This window comes from Myotis brandtii, unplaced genomic scaffold, assembly GCF_000412655.1.
Source record: "Myotis brandtii unplaced genomic scaffold, ASM41265v1 scaffold240, whole genome shotgun sequence".
Taxonomy (NCBI): Eukaryota; Metazoa; Chordata; class Mammalia; order Chiroptera; family Vespertilionidae; genus Myotis; species Myotis brandtii.
In genome coordinates, this window is record NW_005359064.1 from 1,427,559 (window position 1) to 1,445,762 (window position 18,204).

The window sequence follows — 18,204 nt, forward strand, 5'->3', positions numbered from 1 at the left end:
CTTGCTTGTTATCTGCCGAAAACAGGCAGTCTCCTACTAGACTGCTCCTCTTAAACAATAAGCAATATTTTTCCTCCTCACAGTGTAGTTTCCCTCTGACACAACCAAAGATAAAAACATCATATGCTCCTGCCCAGAGAAGGATGCGGGTGCCTCTGGGGTGCCTGGCAAGTCTCTGTTAAAGGACCAGCCACCAAGGGAGAAAAATCTTCCAAATCGCTCCTGGCCCAAGCAGTGGCACGGCACCATGAGGTTGGCACTTTGAGCTTTCCCCCAACTGCCTTCTCTCTCTCAGGCTCCCTGGGAGATGAGCTGTGAGCCTCTGAGCTGGATGTGTTACGGTGCAGTCCCAGCACTTGCCTGGTAGGTGGTCCTCAGTGGAAGCTTTGTCTGCAGGGCTGGGCGAGTCAGGGCTGGCTCACGCACAAGCACCATGCAGCAGCCCCAGGGGCTAACGTGCTAAGGGAGGTGAGGAGCCATCCCTTCTCCTCCCATCGCAGTGGGGCCCACAGTTCCTGAAACCTGAGCCCATGCAGTTCATTTCACGGTGAGAGAGAAAGCTTTAAACACAAATTGTCTAGCAGCGCACAAGCAAAGACCAAGAACTGGCTGCGTCTTGTCATAAACTCCGTGAGACAAAACACAGCCAGGCCCACACAGAAAGAGGTGGTGTGGCTAGCTCACACCAGAGGACCCGTGCTGGACCGGAACGACCCCTTTGGTCACGTTGCTTCTCACCATTTCCTTAGCGAGAATGAACTGAAGACAGATTTCAGAGCTTGCTGTTTGTAGAATGTATAGTGCATTGCATGTAAGTAAACTCATGCGATTCTGATCCTGTAGAACTGATTCAGCCTTTTTTTTAAAAAGTATGCTATTGTCTCCAGAAAGTTTGGAATTTATAATAATCTCAGCAGGCCCTACCTTTTAAATAGTTATTATTAATTTTATTTTGAATAGATAATACATTCATATATTTAGATGTCAAACCCATATAGATTATCTATATTAAGAACTCATCTCTACCCTGTTCTCATTCCCCCCTGACCCCAGAGATAACCATTTCTATTACTTCCTTATATAATCTTTCAGTGTTCCTTTATGCAAACAAAAATAAATATTTTATATCTTTTAATCTGAATAATGCCCCCCAAAGAGGTTTATGTACTAATTCCCAGAATCTGTGACCATGCTACCTTACCTAGCAAAAGAAGCTTCGCAGATGTAATTAAGTGAAGGATCTTGCAATGGGGAGAGTATCCTAGATTATCCAGGTGAGTTCAATCTAATCGCAAGGGTCCTTACAGATGGGAAGAAGGAGGGTCAAAGAGAAAAAAAGAAAGAGAGCGATTAAAAGATACTACATTACTGGTTTTGAAGATGGGGGATGAGGCTACGAGCCAAGGAGTGCAGGCAGCCTCCAGAATCTGAAAAAGGTAAGGAAATGGATTCTCTCCTTAGAGCCTCCAGAAGGAACACAGCGTGCTGATCCATTTTAGATTTCTGACCTCCACAAATAAATTTGTATTGTTTTACACCACTACATTTGTAGAAAGTCATTACAGAAACAACAGGAAACTAACACAACTTATTTTTACCCTTTTTTTAAACAAAAGTTAGCACACTTTGTATAGGGTGTCCCACGTCTTGGTGCAATTGTAGACTTTAATAACCTTAGAAGTATAAATGCTACAGACTTACAAACAACATCATTTAAAAGTTTTATTATTTGAATCTCTTTTACACTTATTTAGTTATGTGAATCTTAAACAATATATTTTATTTTAATTTTGTTTCAATATTTCTGACTGAACAAATACTCCATCTAAAAGTTTTATTATTTGAATCTCTTTTACACTTATTCAGTTATGTGAATCTTAATACATTTTAATTTAATTTTGTTTCAATATTTCTGACTGAACAAATACTGACTGAATCAAAAACATTAAAGTTAAATTTTATTATTCCAAATTCACAAGCGTAAATAGTGGAATAAGAAATGTACACAATTAAGTTTTCAAATTATGTTTTTTTTTAATTTATAGTATTTCTACTTCTGATATTCTTACAGTTTAAAATAGCACAAAACTTTTTGGATATGGTGTACATTCTTCAGCACTTTGATTTTTGTCCATCAACAAGATATTCTAGAGATATTTCTGTGTCAAAACGTAAGAGCTTCCTAATTCTTCCTACAGCTGCACACTGTCCTGTCATGTTGGTGTACAGTCCCTATTAATGGATATTTGGGTTATTTCTAATCACACAGAGTGCTGCAGTGGATCTGTATGTGTGGATCTGTAGGGCACATTATTAGAAGTGGGGATGTGGGGGTCAAACCTACTTTTTTGTAACAATAGTAGGATGTGCACATTGTTGGCAAAGATGGTAGTGGTGACTCCTCCCACCTGTGTGTGCACGATCTTTTACACGGTGACCTTGCTGCTCCTGTCATCCAGAGGACTTGCTTTGGCAAATAAAATGTGAAGAAAGCGACTTCCAAGCCTAAGCCTCCTAAAGCCCTCCAGCTCCTTCTCTCTCTCAGAAACCTGAATCTTCCATGTGAAGAAGCCTGGACGAGCCTCCCTGAGGCAGTGAGACCAGTGGAAGAGGTGCAGCCAACAGCCAGTGAGGAAGGTCTTAGTGGAGCCAATACATGACTGCAGCTGCATGAGTGACCCCAGAAGAGACAGCAGCAATGCCAGGCTAAGTCAGTCCAATTGCCAACCCAAAGACCTGCCGTGGAGTGTAAACAGAGTGTAGCCCTGGCCGGTATGGCTCAGTTGGTTGGAGCATCCTCCCAAACACCAGAAGGTGGCAGGTTTGATTCTGTGTGGGGCACATGCCCAGGGTGCAGGTTCGATCCTTTCAGGGTACATGGATGTTCTCTCTCTCTCAAAAAAAAAATGTGTGTGGTTTTTTTTAAATAAAATGAGTATAAAGCTACTCATTTTTTAAGGCATTTATTATATAACAATAGACAGCTGCTGCCTCAGGGAAGTAGTTGCTCTTAACAAGATTTATTTTGAAAGAATGTACAATATGTTAGCCACAGTAAGGCAATAACCAACTTTTAGAACCGTCTGTGGACTCTCCGGAGTTGTCTAAGGAAGTCCAGTTCAGCTAGTCTTGTGGTTAGTGGTAAGTGTAGTAACTATTCAGATACACCTCAACCCTGAGCATGCCAAAAAACTGGCTAGACAACCAAAATTTCTCACTTTCAGAAAGAGAAAATAGAAGGTTACTCTGTGTGGAGCGGTGACTAGATTAGGAGAATTTTCTCTAGGCGACATCACATTTCCTTGTTGGGCAATTTCCATTGTTAAAGGAAACAGCTCTGCTATGTCATCCCTTCTGGCACATACTAAGGCTCTTCTCAGTTCAAGGAAGGAAAATGAAGATCTGATGGTGCCCTGGTCACCTTGATCTGGCTCAAAGGGAAGAGTACATTTGATTGAACTAGCACACCAGTGTTTTTCAAAGTCAAGATAATCAATTTAATGTGTTGGAAATAGCATTTTAAAGTGATATTTATACACCTTTGTTCACAGCAGCATATCCACAAATACAAAAAGGCAGAAGCAACCCTGTTGCCCAAGTGGATAAGCAAAATGTAAATACACACAGTGGAATATTAATCAGCCTTAAAAAGGAAGGACATCCTGACAGATGCCAGGACAGGGATGAACCTGGAGGACATTAAACCAAATGAAATAAGCCAGACACAAAAAGACAAATACTAGTACTGTATGATTCCACTTTTTTTTAATATATATTTTATTGATTTTTTACAGAGAGGAAGGGAGAGAGATAGAGAGTTAGAAACATCGATGAGAGAGAAACATCGATCAGCTGCCTCCTGCACATCTCCCACTGGGGATGTGCCCGCAACCCAGGTACATGCCCTTGACCAGAATCGAACCTGGGACCTTTCAGTCCGCAGGCCGACGCTCTATCCACTGAGCCAAACCGGTTTCGGCTGATTCCACTTTTATGAGGTACCTAGAGTAGTCAAATTCATAGAGACAGAAAGTAGAATGGTGGTTTCCAGGAGCTGAGGGAAGAGGGGAATGGAATTTCCATTGGGGATGATGAAAAATTTTCTAGAGATGGATGGTAGTGATAGTTTCACAACAATGTGAATGTATTAAATGCCACAGAGCTGTATGCTTAATAACAGTTAAAATTGTAAATTTTATATTATGTACTAGAGGCCCAGTGCATGAAATTCGTGCGGGGGGGGGTCCCCTCAGCCCAGCCTGCACCCTCTCGCAGTCTGGGAGCCCTCAGGGAATGTCTGACTGCCGCAGAGGCAGGAGAGGCTCCTGACACCGCCACTGCGCTCACCAGTCGTGAGCCCGGCTCAGGGCTTCTGGCTGACTGGCACTCCCCCTGTGAGTACTCCTGCATTGAGCACCTGCCCCCTGGTGGTCAGTGCGCAACATAGCAACTGGTCGTTCCACAGTTCAGTCGATTTGCATATTAGCCTTTTATTATACAGGATATTTTACAGCAATAAAAATAATTATTAAAAAATATAGGTTATACGGGTGTGCTCACTGTTCAAAAATATATCAGGCTCTAAACTTACAATAGAAAGTGTCAAAGTACATTGCCCATAATAAGGGTAACTGTTGTTTTGTGAAACTTTAGTGTGAGTACTAAAACATGATGTAAAATGTATTTCTGATTGTGGTTTTAAAAAGTTGGGGGGAAATATGCTAGGGGCTAGTCTCCATTTCTCATTGTTGTATTTCCTCCCCCCCCCCCTCCTTTGTTGTTGTTGTTGTTAATCCTCACCTAAGGATAGTTTTAGAGAGAGTGGAAGAGAAAGGGAAACATCAATGTGAGGGAAACACATCAATTGGTTGCCACCTGCATGTGCCCCAACCAGGGTCAGGGATAGAACCTGCAACTCAAGTATTGCCCTTGATCAGGAATCAAACCCGAGACCCTTTTGTTGTGTGGACCGACACTCTTACCACTGAGAACCCTGTCCAGGGCAGTGCCTTCCTCTTTTAATTTGATGCACTTTTCTCAGCAGAAGTAATTTAATTTTGACATTTATTTATTCAAACAGAAAAATCCTTTCCCTGGGGTCTTCTCTTCAATACAATCATTTTTCTCCTCCTGGCTGCTCATGGTAACTAGATTTCACATGCTAGATTAGCCAATGAATTCATGTACAGACATTTGATCATTGTGCTCCATGAACTCTTAACGAACGCATTAGCATACATTGTGATGAGAGATTATGACATGGGCTTTCTGCTTCAACCCAGAAAAAATGGAGTTCCCTTCAGTCATACAGTGTTTGAATTTAAAAAGTCCTTGGTGGTTATGGCTTCTAAACCTCTCCTGCCCATAGGCATCTTCAGTATAATATCCAAAAACAGTGGGTTGTTCATCTTGTGCCTAGCATTTCCAATGACCATGAGGCACACAGACTCATTGTTGAATGGCTTCCATTGTAGAAAGTGGTAAGAGAGCAGTTTCATGGCAGAACTGAGAGGTAAGTCACTCTGGAACCTGTGGAGACATCTTCTATTATCTGAAAAACAGGTTCTGAATATATCCATTACCCACGTTTCAAAGTTATCCTTCATGGGGAGTGTGTATTGGCTTAGAAGAGTGCACTTCATTCTTCTGCATGAGGCTGTCCACTTTTCCCAGCACCATTTATTGAAGCTACTTTCCTTTCTCCATTGTATATTCTTCACTCCATTGTCATGAATTAATTAACCATATAAGCATGAGTTCACTCTGGGCTCTCTAGTCTGTTCCACTGATCGATGTGTCTGTTTTGATGCCAGTACCATGCTGTTTTGATTACTATGGCTTTGTAGGATCAGGGAGTGCAGCTTTGTTCTTCTTTTTCAAGATTGCTTTGGCTTTGTGGGGTCTTTTGTCACTCTATACCAGTGGTTCTCAACCTTCCTAATGCCACGACCCTTTTATACAGTTCCTCATGTTGTGGTGACCCCCAATTTCATTGTTACAAATTGAACATAATTAAAGCATAGTGATTAATCACAAAAACAATATGTAATTATATATGTGTTTTCCGATGGTCTTAGGCGACCCCTGTGAAAGGGTCATTCGACCCCCAAAGGGGTCGCGACCCACAGGTTGAGAACCGCTGCTCTATACAAGTTTTAGGATTTTTTTTCTGTGAAAAATACCATTGGAATTTTTATAGGAATCTGCAGATGTAAATGTTTTAACAATATTAATTCTTTTAATCTATGAGCATGGGATATCTTTCCATTTAGTTGTGTCTTCAATTATTTTATCAATATCTTATTGTTTCGGTATATAGAGTAGACGATGTTAATTTGCAGTCACGTCAGATATCATGTCCCCCAGGTGCACTGCTTTTCAGAGAAATCTAAGTAATGATGGCAAGCAAGGGGCACACACACATCAAAGCTGAGGTTATTTGATTTAGGAATTCGGTAATGTTCTTTATTATTGCTACTGCTTTTTGTTTGTTTTGTTTTTTAAAAAAACAGCAACCAAATGCACAAGTTTAAGATATTTTAATCACAAGTTTTCTGAAGAACAACTCATTATCTTCTTAGCATTTCAAGCTTCATTTATTCCTTTCTTATATCCCGTCCCCATGGCACCAGTACTCAGGCGCTATTTTAGCAGATTTTACTTAGTAACTTTTAGCATCAATACAATTTTGCCTTTGTTGCTGTTGTTGTTTATACCAAATTAGAAAGGTTAACAACAAAATGATACAAACAGAAAACAGGATAGGATACACTTCAAAGTACTCAGAAGCAAAATTTACATACCTCTGGGTGTCCTTTTTTATTTTTAATCTTTATTGTTGAAAGTATTACAGATGTGCCCCATTTTTCCCCATTGACCCTCTCCACCCCGCATCACCCCATCCAGGACTTCACCACACTATCGTCTGTGTCCATTGGCCATGTACAGTGGGGCCTTGACTTACAAGTGTCCCGACTAACGAGTTTTTTGAGATACCAGCTGTCTCTCGGCCGATTTTTTGCATTGAGTTGATAGAGTAATTTGAGTTACCGAGCTCTGAGGTCATGTGATACTTATCTTTTTCTGACTGGCTTATTTCACTTAGCACAATACTCTCCAGGTCCCTCCATGCTGTCTCAAAGGGTAAGAGAGCCTTCTTTTTCACAGCTGCATAGTATTCCACTGTGTAAATGACCACAGCTTTTTTTTATCCACTCATCTACTGATGGGCACCTGGGCTGTTTCCAGATCTTGCATCTGAGTGTTCTTCGAACCTTGACATATTAAATATCTCAAGCTGAAGGGATCTGAGGAATAACAGGTGCAGGAAGAACTTTGTGACCTTCCCCTGAAGCAGATTATAAGACACTCGTGTGAGAGGTGCCCTCCCAATTCTCCTCCCCTACATCACCAACTAAGTTGGATTTTAGACTCCCAAAGATTGAATATTTACTAACATTTCTCACTATCTGGAGTAAAAACTGGAGGTTTTATTTTCAGATATTTTGTTTCATTCAGAATTATTGTAAAGTCAGGACCTACAAACTGATTTTACCAGTCTCTCTCCAGGCCTTCTGAGTTCACCCAGGTGCCAGATTAAAAAAGAAAACAACTCGGGCCTAACTGTCTCTTAAAATAGGACTGCAGAACTTTCGTGGGCTTTTTATTTTTTTAAATCAAGAACTATTAATCCATGGGGGGGGGGCAGATACAAACCATCTGGTTTTGTTTTTCTGCTTTTTTACAAAGTAATTTTACTTTTAAGAGAAAGATATATCTCCAACTTATCTGCTTTCTATATTAATAACAAAATCTATTTCAAGCTTAATTGATTACATAAGTTAAAATGCATTTTGTTTTTATATTAAGGCCAGTAATAGCAGAGAAAATGTAGCAGGAGGGGATTAAGGCAAGTGAGAGAAAGAAGCAAGGATTCACACACTCCTGTCAAGGAAATTACAAGGGCCACACACACAGAAAAGAGACCCAGAAAACAATAGGGAGATTAGACTTTTATGGAGCAATGGCCCTTTTCCCCTCACCTGGATATTTCCCCCAAGACTTTATAACGTCCCTGTTTCATTACTACAGACTTCAGCATACATACCAATATCACAAGAAGCAAAAACAAACAAAACAAAACAAAAAAAACCTTGAGTGTGAACACAGAACTGCTCACTGGAGCTTTGAAATTTCAGTCTCTGAAACAGCTTACTTCACCTACCCAGGGTTTAGAATTGTCTTTAAAACTCACTTTTCAGGATTTGGTAAATCAAGAAATGCGAAAGCAGCCAAGACTCCAGATCAAGTCCTTACAGGGCAACTTTAAGCAGCTATTGTGCGTGTCTGGTCTCTATTGGCTCTAAAACCACCAACGCCACCCATTGTGAGAAAAAAAACTATTCTAGAACAAGGGTAAGGAGGTTTTCAAAGTGGTCTACCAACTTCCTACGCATAGAAACAATGCGGGGGGGGCGGGGGGGACTGAGAACATAACTCATTACATTGGACTAAATAACATTTTTCAATCTTTATAATATTAAAAGTCAAATGGCAGGGTGGGAGTTTACAATAAAATCAGGATTCTAGCAAGCACTGTGGAAAGTGTTGGGAAGGAGGTCTACAATAGGAGAAACTTGTAGAGAAAGCACAGCAATAAGGAGATGCGGTGACAACGGGAATGAAAGACGAGGAAAATTGGCATTTTGGACAACGGTGACAGAATATGATGAAACGTAGTACACGTCATTCCACCAAGGTTGGTAATCAAACTGATAGAGCAATGACCTGTGGACATGAAAACTAGAACCCCAATTAATGGTTTCGGTCTAAACAACCTCAGAAGTCTACAGCCTTTCCTAGTTTTAACTCAGGGATGGAAATAAAATATGGAGCAAGGTTATCTCATACCTGGAAAAATTGGCTCCCTGGCTGAGAGAGAGGAGGATAGTCATTTGCCATGAAGATCCTCACCTTTTGGTGGAAATAATAACTGCTCATAGAAAAATAGGGAGTTGAGGCTTTTGAAGAATTCTAAATGCCCTACAATATCTCAATGAGCAATGAAATGTATCCAAAGTCACTCACAGTCTCAGAATGGGTGACCTGCCAGTACAGGGGTTCAACATTTCTGACATAATTTTTTGCTGCCCTCACCATTTTTAGATATACTCTTCTTTGCCCACTCCGCTTTTTTTCTCGACTGAGTTAATGTCTCAACAATCAAGGTCACCCCAACGCTCTTCCTTAACATATCCTCCTTCAGCAATAATTCTGGTCTTTCTCTCTGAGTCCAGAGGTTTCTATGAAATAAACCAGCACTGTTGCTGAGCTTTATTTTTATTCAATATTTTCTCGTCATGTATAGACATGAATTGCCATTCAGTGAAACCTACCTAGTCTTTGTCATTTGGGATGAATAGAGATTTTTTGGATGCACTGTTTTAAACCTTCAGAAATAGAAGCAACCATGCAGTCTTAGAAAAGTAAATCGAGAAAAGAAAATGTCTTGCATTCTTTGATATGGAAGTATCTGTATCAAATTACTAATGTTGTACTAAAGAGGCTTGGGACATATTGTATTTATTTGCTTATGACACTTATTCTCACTATTTTCATTTTGTGGTGAGTAAATTTAAAAAAATGGAATAAGAACAAGATGACCTTTCTATTTTGTCCTAAACGAGAAAACAGGAAGAGTGAGTACTGCCATCTCTTGGTTACACAATGTAGTAATTTTAAATTGTTACACTTAGTAGCCAGAAGAATGCTGTTAGTCATCAAGTGACCAGGAACATTTGTCTCGTATGAGTCAGTTCTTTAAAGTATTTCCTCATATCTTTCTTCTTAAAGTAATCACGGATATTTTGAAATCTCACTTTTCTTTCAATAGTAGACATAGAGAGAAAGTGCTGGTGGGTTGAATAGGTTCCCTTAAAGACTAACCGTTCTAATTATATTTAATAATTCTAAAAGATTCTCAGTGGGGAAAGAGAAGAAGTGGAGAACTTTTTTGTTTAATCATTAAAGCCAATTCACAATAGCAGGGGCCAAGAACCTGAGCGAAAAGCTGGGCTTCCTAAGACAAGGAAATGCTGTGGCAGAAGCTCTGAAACCCACCTCCGGGTTTCAGCTACACCAAGCAGGAGACGAAGTATAGGAAGTGTGGGCAGGGACTAGGCACATCCTGGGAATGGTTTATTTTTGAAGGAAACATTGTACTACTGTGGAAGGAAGCTCTGAGTTCACCACAGGGCACTGTGGGGCCAGCCTCTTAGTCAGCTGGGTTAGCTGGTGGGGAGCCACAGACACTGTGACTGCACGACACGTATTTTGCTAAGTAGGACTGAAGAAAAGACTTGGAGTGGGTTGGTAGAGAGCATGTATTTTTTTTAAGAAGAAAGTTGTGAATTTGAAGAGGAGAGAATTCTGGAATGGCAATGTAAACCTCTCAGAGTGTGTGTGTGTGAATCCAAAAAGGAAGCTATCAAAATAAGCTTTTTAAAAGGCTCATCAGGAAACAAAAAAGGCTCATCTGGGTAGCATAAAATAGAATATAAAACCCAAATGAGGATTTTAGGAATATTTGAGATAACAGAGGAAATATGGAAATGTCACAGCAGTTGAGTGAAAGGAAGTGAACTTGACATTTATCTGGATATCCTCAAGTCTACCCTGATATTCTCCTTTTGCTGTAGAGACACATGATACTTTTCCACATACACTGACATGTTTTTGGAGATAAAAGAGTGGAATTTACTTCTTCTTGTTATATAACACGCACGCGCGTGCACACACACACACACACACACACACAATTTCCATAGGGTGCCAGAGAGTAGACTGGGCAGACTGGACCTGGTTTATAGTCATATATCTCTACCAACTAGCCACATGTCTCCACGTGAGCCTTGCATTTCTAATCTACAAAATAAGTTTGTTGGACTCTCAAGCTGGGGTCGGAGAAGATCCCTGCATCTATGGATCATTTTCAAAGGTTCAAGTTTGAGAATTACCAGACTACTTTATTTCTAACTAGAGGCCCACTGCACAAAGATTCGTGCAAGAATAGGCCTTCCTTCCCCTGGCTGCTGGCACCGGTTTCCCTCCGACACCCAGGACCCGGGCCTTTGCTCTAGCCACTGCCTCCTGCCTTCGCTCTGGGCCAGCCGCTGCCATCTTTGTCACATTAATTTGCATATTCCCTCCTTATTGGCTGTGGGCACGGCCATTTTGTTGCAAGGTGATGGTCAATTTGTATATTCCATCTTTATTAGATAGGATGGCCTTGCTAGCTCTCAAATTCTAAGACAAATTTTTTTTTCTTCACTAAATCCCTCTAGACCTAGAGAAGGAAGAAAAGTCAACAAGCTTATTTTTTTCCCTCTATATTTCTTCTCTCTTTATTTTCCTTTCTCTCTTTTTTTAAAATTGATTTGAGAGAGAGAAGAAAGGAGAGAGCAAGAAATATTGATGTGAGAGAGAAACATTGATTGGTTGCCTATGCATGTACCCTATCGGGGATTGAACCCACAACCTGTATATATGCCCTGGGAATCAAACCTACCACCCCTTGCTGGATGGGACAATGCTCCAACCAACTGAGCCACACCAGCCGGGGCTCTTCTCCCTTTCTGACATGTAATCATACCATTGTTCTGGATTTCTAGAGCAGTGCTTTCCAATAGAAATACATTGAATGTAAAATTTTCTAGGGACCACATTCTTTCAAGTAAAAAGAAGCAGGTGAAATTAATTTTAATAATATATTTTATTTAACCCAATATATCCAAAATGCTTTTTCAATGTTTCATCATTGTAAAAATTAATGAGAGAGTTGAAAGTCTTTTTTAGTACAAAAAAAATTGAACATCCAGTCTGTATTTTACACTTACATCTCAATTCAAACTGACCACAATGTGAGTGCTCAGTAGTTACATGTGGCTGAGGTCTGAAGATCCTAAGTCCAGGAGTGGACGCTGCACAAATAGAGCCCTATTGATGAGAGCTGACTCCCTGCAGTGCAGACTCCCTGAAAACGGCCCAGTTGACTTACCTAATCCCAGAACCTGGAGAAGGTCCAGAACCCACAAAAAAGGTTCAGAACCGGAAGGCACATCACTCCACTCAAAACTCCCCAATGGGAATGTTTCCTTCCTCTAGCCAATAGTCCATCCCTTCCCAGGACACTTGAAAAGTGGTATTGCTTTCCTTTCTCAACCTAATGCTGCTTCCCCACAACACACCCAAGTGTTCTTCTCAACAAGCCATTCAATGGGGAAGAGAGTAATGAATCCATCTTTGGATCCAGGCAAATAGTGATTGCCCGCAAACCCCCTGCTGTAGAAACAATAAGCATGTGCATTAGTGTTCTTCATTTTGTAAACAATGGGGAAACTTCCATTCATTCCCCAATTCTATTGCAGGAGACCTGATTCAAAGACTGTTTGCAATTAATGTAAATATTTTTTTGCTGTTATTGTATGTCATGATAGCAAAAGAGCATGGGAATAATTAAAATCTAATTTGGACGCCAGCAATCTAGATTTCAGTTTGAGACATTATGCCTGTTATTTTATTTAAACTCCTGGAATAGTGAGTAATGGGAGTAAATAAGGAATGTTGCAAATTGAGATGAGGTAGACTATTTCATATGAGAGAAGATAGAGATTTTCTTTTTCATTCAGCCAACACACTACTGTCTTTCCATTCTCTTATATACTTGGGCTGGCAGCGTAGTTCAGAGGCATAAAGAGAAGCACTGGATTCAAGTACAGTCAAGCCTTGTTCATCTCAAACCTCTCCCATCTCGAACAAATCAGTTTTCCACTAAGTTGTTCATGGGAAAAAATGTCTCCGTTGTAGAACAAAACTTGGGATCAACCTGGCAACACTTTCATGCTGATACCTGTATGGTCAGTCATGTGTCTCTCAGGCTGCAAACAAAGGAGAGAATGCATGAGTGTGAGTCAGTTTACCACTAAACCTGGCGCTGTTAACATATCAGGAAATTGTGCTGTGAATATTTTCTTTCTCTTTTTGCTTTTGTTTGCTGCTTATTATTATTAAATATTACAGTAAGTCACCATGGGTCCTACGAAGGTTAGCGATAGCAGCAAAGTGAAAAAGAAAGTTGTGAGAACAATAAGAGAGCTAAAAAATAAATACTTGCAAAGTATGATAGAGGTGTTCATGTGTCTGATCTGGCTACCAGGTATGGCATGGCAAAATCAACGATTAGCACAATTTTAAAACATAAAAAGGCCATCAAGAGTGCTGATGTTGTTAAGGGTATAGAAGTGCTCACAAAACAACAATCACAGGCAATTGAGAAGAGGAATCATTTGGGGTCTGGGACGGATTAATTTAATTTACATTATTTCTAATGGGGGGGAGGGAATGGTTCTGTTTTCGAACAAAACACTTCTCAAACAGCCTTCTGGAACAAATTAAGTTTGAGAACCGAGGTTCCACTGTATTTCCTACTTTCTTAGGGGGAAAAAAACATGAGTACAGATTATCTAGATCAACATCAGCTTACTTAGGTATAATTTGTCACAGTGTGCCTCTCCCACTCTCTCCTTCATCCCTCTAAGAACAGATTTATACAGACACTGGGGAGTGGGGTCGGGGTGGGGTGTGACATCAACATCAGATACACCTCTGAGGAAATCACTGGTGGGAAAACGAAGTCTCATTATATCACATCAAACCCACTGCTGTGATGCCGATTAATCTGTGTGCTCTTGATGTTGATGGTTCCACACAAGCACCATCATGCGCTCCCTCCCTTTGTCATCATTGGTATCAATTCAAAAAGAGCTCCAAGAGAAGGAAGAGAGATTGCAGTGTACACAGTGTAAAGATCAGAATTACAACACTGCCTGAATTCAGTACATCACATTAGTACTGTACATTTTTGAAGAGTTGACACTTGCTGAAATGATGCCCCATTCCAGTGTCCCCTTGGACAATTACTAACTCTTCTGGGTCCTTGTACGCTTCCCAGTTGCTATGGGTGTCTGAGCATCAGTTCCACAGAGGAGGGAGGTAGACTCTAGAATAATTAATGTGAACAGGGAAGGTTAAGCAGTCCAGTGGCCTAGACAGTCTTAAATTTCTTAAAAATAAATGCAAATGGATTTTCTTTGTAAAAATAAAAGTCCTGCATTTTTTTGTGGCCTGGCTACCTGTCTATCCCTAGGCAAAAGTGGACTAAGACTTCCTTCATTTTCACCAGACATTATCTTCTACTTTTACCCAAAAATGATCTTTCCTCCTATTCCCACCCTTTACTCAACCCTAAGAGATTGTGGAAAAGACTCACATTTACCACTCCATACTGAGTAAATTAAAAATTAGCTTAAGTTCTTCAAGATTCATGTAATCAGTTTTCTTCATTTTGCCCCCTCAAGTATTTCATTCATAAGCAAAGTCCTTGGGGGCGGGGGGAGAATAGAGTCCTTCCCCAACTGGTCCTGGCCATCTGAGGAGTAGAGAGTCGAGCCTATCTCTCTACTCCTATAAGGAATAAAATGAAGTAAATCATTCATTCACAAAGCACAAGGCTCCACCCTTTGGGACTGGGCTCCTCCCTTAGCGATAAGGTTCACCTCTGAGGGTCTTGACTCCGCCCTTCAGGTCGGGGCTCAACTCTACCGGGCTAGGTTGGGTTCTCTGGGTCTAGGTCAGTGGTTCTCAACCTGTGAGTCGCAACCCCTTTGGGGGTCAAACGACCCTTTCACAGGGGTCACCTAAGACCATCGGAAAACACATATATAATTACATATTGTTTTTGTGATGAATCACTATGCTTTCATTATGTTCAATTTGTAACAATGAAAATACATTCTGCATATCAGATATTTACATTACGATTCATAACAGTAGCAAAATTACAGTTATGAAGTAGCAACAAAAATAATTTTATGGTTGGGGGTCACCACAACATGAGGAACTGTATTGTTCAGGGGTAGGCTGGGCTCTTTGGGTTTAGGCTCGGCTCTTAGGAAATAAGGTTATCCCTTCGGGGCTGGCTTCAGCTCTTAAGGCTAGTCTCGGCCCGTGGCGGCTAGGCTCAGCTCTTTGGAGGTAGCTCGGCTCTTACTTACACTCTAACAAGTTATCCTGTTACTGTTCTGTGAATGCAGCAGACGACAGAAAACTCCTGGGCCATAGACAAAAGACTTTATTACTAACAGCACAGCCTATAACATCAGCACATTTGCATCAGTTTCCCTGGCCCCCACATGACACCTGCACAAGCAGTGGCTTACATGATAGGGTCAAGGGCCCAGCAGGCAGCAAACAAGCCACTTCCCCACGGTGACCTACTTAATCACCTCTGTGACTAACCAGAGAAACTGCTCTGTATCAGAAGACAGATCAGCCTAACATGCTCAAGAGCATGCTGGGACAGTCAGGGCCCTCGGCGGACGGCCTCTCCCAACGGCGCTCACACACATTTATCATTCCCAGCTTCCATTCAAAATTACCTTAATCCAAAAGCCCACAACACCGAGGGCTTATAGCCCTGGGCTGGCTATTGAAGACTGCATAAAGTGTTGTATTCATCGCTGAAGGAAAATGGGATTGTAGGATGTGAATCTGTCTTCCTATGTTTGAACAAAAACATCCAAACATAACCCCCAACCCTTCCACAGTTTCAATTCCTGCCAGACTGTTTACATAAACTCTCAGTTCCCGTTAGATTGTGATACTGAAAAAGAAACACCACCCACTCTCCAGTTTGGATGGAGAAGTCAACAACAACAAAAAAGAAATATATGTCCAATAAGCAATTCATACTTCATATGTCCAAAAACAAAGCTTCTGGTCTTCCCCATACCTCACACCTGCTCCTCCTGAGGTCCCTGCATAGCAGAAGGCAGCTCCATCCTCCTGGTTGCTCAAACCAACAATTTAGAATCATGCTTGCCATATCTATCTGCCTGTCTGTCTATCTATCTATCTATCTATCTATCTCTCATTTCACAGCCTGCTCAGTGAATCCAGACCCTAACCTGTGCGCTTGCTCCATGGTGAAGCCACCATAATTTCTTGCCTGGGTTATTACAATTACCTGCCAACTATTTTGCTACTTTAGTCTTTGCTTTCTTGTGTTATATCTCAATCCAACAGCTAAAGTGATTCTTTCAACATGAAAAGCCAGATCATATCACTCCTCTGCTCAAAACTTCCTATTGACTCCTCATTCAGAAGTTTTAAAAACTCTTACCCTGGCCGGCCAGGTCTTATACAATCTGCAACCCCTGCTTACTTCTCTGATCTGATCTCTGACTACCCTCCGAACTGCCTCCCCTCCAATCACTCAGCCTTCCTGTCTGCTCCCGAACACACTGGGTGCACCCTGGCCCGGGCACTTGCACTGCTATTTCCTCTGCCATGCTCCTCCCCTAAATGTCCACAGGTATCTGCTCACTGCCTGCCCAGCAGCCCCCACACCTCTTCTCTGTTTTTATCCATGGCACTTACCAACATTTGACACACTACAGATGTTGTTTCCTTATTAACTGTTTCCTCCCACTAGAATGAAAGTCGAGGATTCTTTCTCCACTTATGCTCCTTGCTATATCCCCAGTAACTAGAACTGTGCCTGCCATACACTAGGAATCCAATAAAAGATTGTTGACTTCATTAATTCAGCAAGTTCAGCATCTATCTTTTCTGTTTGCAGTCCAAGAGCAAGAGAAAGACAAATCAACAGGAAACTATAATACAGTGGGTTTAGAGCCAAATTTAGAGGAGTGTAAAGTATTCCAGGGTCATAAAGAAGGACTAGATTGAGGAGAGCCAGATGGGAATTATTTTTTTTTTTAAAAAGACTCTCATGTCCTAGCTCAGTGGTTGGCAAACTCATTAGTCAACAGAGTCAAATATCAACCGCACTTCTTCAAAATAGACTCACCCAGGCCGAAAACTGACTTCTGCGCATAGGCCATGAAGTTTCAATCGCACTGTATGTGCGCCCGCATGTGGTATTTTGTGGAAGAGCCACACTCAAGGGGCCAAAGAATCGCATGTAGCTCGCGAGCCGCAGTTTGCCGACCACGGGGCCTAGCTGGTTTGGCTCAGTGGATAGAGCGTTGGCCTGCAGACTGAGGGGTCCCAGATTCGATTCCAGTCAAGGGCGCATGCCCGGGTTGTGGGCTCGATCCCCGCTAGGGGGTGTGCAGGAGGCAGCCAATCAATGATTCTCTCTCGTCATTGATGTTTTTATCTCTCTCTCCCTATCCCTTCCTCTCTGAAGTCAATAAAAATATATTTTTAAAAAACCCACAAAACAAATAAAGACTCTCAGAGAAGCCCCTCTGACATCCTGCTTTGTCCTATTTGGGCCTACCCAGAATCCTAGCCCACCCAAGGAGTTCTGGCGGTTTTGTTTTCATCGTGATTATAAATGTCAGTCATTGTCTTCATAGGTAATAGCAAAATGAGGGAACATTTACTTATCAAAAATGATAGTCCAAGCCCTGGCTTGTGGCTAAGTTGATTGGAGCATCATCCTGGAGACCAAAAAGTTTCAGGTTCAACTGCCAGTCAGGGCACATCCCTAGGTTGCCGTTCCATCCTCGGTCAGGGCAGGTGCAGGAGGCAACAGGTCAATCAATGTCTCAAGGTCAGCATAAATGCAACCCTCAGTTCTCAGCGAGGGTAAGCACCTTATCTGAGGTGTTTCCCGCCCCCTCCCCCCCTTTAAGGGTAAAGATTTAATTTTGAGGAACTTCACACTGCACATTTTTTTAAGAGTCACATGAGAAAGAAAAAAAAAATGTTATCTTCCCCTCAACCTAGAAACAAACAAGTAGGGCATAAAACTTCTTTTTAAATCACAACATTTAGAAGTTTAGTACCAGCATCCCAAAATGAGCAACAATGGAAGGGGAAAAGCATTAACTATCTATTTTATATTTATTTGGTTGGGGGTTTCCCCATGTGGTAATGATATTTCTTCTTTCAATTCATATCACCAAAACAGTAAAAACCAGGCCCAGCCGGTGTAGCTCAGTGGGTGAGCATCAACCTATGAACCAGGAGGTCATGGTTCGATTCCCAGTCAGGACACATGCCTGTATTGTGGGCTCTATCCCCAGTAGGGGGCGCGTAGGAGGCAGCCAACAGATGATTCTTTCTCATCATTGATGTTTCTATCTCTCTCTTCCTCCTGCCCGGAGCCTGCCCAGC